The 2,143-nt window shown below is 42.3% G+C and overlaps 1 pseudogene; it reads right to left on the reverse strand.

The window, feature by feature from the left end:
• Positions 1-1,549: 1,549 nt before the first annotated feature.
• On the reverse strand, positions 1,550-1,827 carry LOC123832813 (annotated as a pseudogene).
• Positions 1,828-2,143: the final 316 nt, after the last annotated feature.

The raw sequence follows: 2,143 nt of genomic DNA on the forward strand, positions 1-2,143 counted from the left end.
TCTACACTGGCTTCACTTATTTAGTTACCAGAAAATGAACCAGGACCCCAGGCTCAGTGGCCTCACTGCACTTTTTCTCTGGGGAGCATTTGTGGCTGAGGTTGTTGATATGGTCTCTCTGCCCCTGCAGCAGGGGTGAATCATTAGGACCACAGGGGAGTACAATTCTGGAAACTTTTATTCCATATTTCCATGTGAATGAAAAAAAAATCTCCATGAATTTACACCAGAGTTTACAAACTGGTGGGCCCAGGCCTAACCAGACTGCTTTTGTTCAGCCTACACAATGTTTTATCAGTGGCATAAATGATTGTGAGGGTTCACATACAAATCCAGATTACTGGCTTCTTTTCTGAAAAATCTGGAGAGTTGGCAACCCGGAGTTGCACTGCAGCAATGGCCTATCTCACAGTAGCATTGATCCCTTCAGACAGGACACTGTTCAGTTCACACAGGCCCTGCCATCCTCTGGGGTAACCCCAAGACAAGTACATGTGAGCATCTGGCCCAAACTGGTCCTTTACCTTGCCCTGTGTTCTCTGAAGTCATTTCAGTGTGGTCCCTTGGTTTATACTCATGGAATGGTTTCCTGTCTGTAAAGATTTTGAGCATGTGTGAGGCAAAGGGAGTGTGATGGTTTTAAAGCAAGCCTCCGAATTATTTGACCCTCTTTCCACAGAAGATGGAACCTAATCAGTCTCTTCTTCAACACAGGCTGGCCTCAGTTACTCACTTCTAACACATAGAATGTGGTGAGAGTGACAATGTGTGAGTTTCAGAAGTAGGGCATAAAAAGGAAAGATAGCTTCTCTGTGGTCCCACCTCTTTTAGGGATGCTGGCCTGTGGAACCCAGCCACCATGTAGGGAAGCATCCCAGGCCACGTGCAGAGTGTAGGTGTTCCAGCTGACAATCCCAGATGGAGTCTCAGCCAACAGCCAGCATCAACCGCCGAAGCAGACATGTGAGTAAAGGAGCCTCCCAATGATTCCAGCCCCAGCCTTTGAGCCACCTCAGCTGACACTAAGTGGAGCATAGGTGAGCTGTCCCATAGGAGGTCTGCTCAAGTTATAGATTCATGTGCAAAATAAATGTATTGTTGGTCTGAAGCAAGAAGTTTCTTTTTGACATCTTTATTAAAATATAATTCATATACCGTATAATTCACTCATTTATTTATTTATTTTTATGTTTTTTTAAGATTTTATTTATTTATTTTTAGAGAGGTAAGGGAGGGAGATAGAGAGAGAGAGAGAAACATCAATGTGCGGTTGCTGGGGGTCATGGCCTGCAACCCAGGCACGTGCCCTGACTGGGAATCGAACCTGCAACACTTTGGTTCGCAGCCCGCACTCAATCCACTGAGCTATGCCAGCCAGGGCTATTTATTTTTTAATAAAAACAATCACATAGCATTTATTGTTGCTTGGTAATAACAAAAGGGTAATTAAAATAATGTGAATAAATGTTCAAGGACTATAGCCACAACACAGAACACCTAAAAAACACAAACTGTATTGCTTAACAATTTCTCACTTCATTAGTCATTTCTAGTTGGAGACACTTTGAAGGAGAGTAATATTATCTCATTTTTGCATGATCTGACCTACTTGTTTTCTTAACTTGGTTTTAGAATCAGTCTCTTCTGCATCATCTAATACAAGGTTCGTGTATTCATCAAAACTAATGACACAGCCCTCTATCCACATATCACTTGCTCATAAAGCCATATCTGAATCCAAGGCCTACTTTGCAACTATCTGAAGATAAGGTTGATGGGCTGCACCATCATCTTCTGCACTTTTTGGCCCTGGCCATGGTATGCCATGGTATGCCATGGTGAAAGCTAACAAAGACCACACTAACCCATGTACTACCTCAGAAAGCTACTTCTGGAATAAAGGACTGGAAGCAGAAGAAAATTCATTCATTTGAAGTGTATAGTTTGTTTTAGTATATTCAGAGTTGTACAAACATCACAACTTTAGAACATTTTCATCACCCCCCCAAAAAACTCCATACTCCCTTCTTCCACCCTCCTCCCCAGCCCTTGGCAACCACTAAGCTACTTTGTCTCTCTGTATGGATTTGTCTATTATGGACATTCCATATATTCATAAATGTGGAATCATATTATATGTGGT

This window comes from Phyllostomus hastatus, unplaced genomic scaffold, assembly GCF_019186645.2.
Source record: "Phyllostomus hastatus isolate PE091 unplaced genomic scaffold, TTU_PhHast_1.1 phas_scaffold_200, whole genome shotgun sequence".
Taxonomy (NCBI): Eukaryota; Metazoa; Chordata; class Mammalia; order Chiroptera; family Phyllostomidae; genus Phyllostomus; species Phyllostomus hastatus.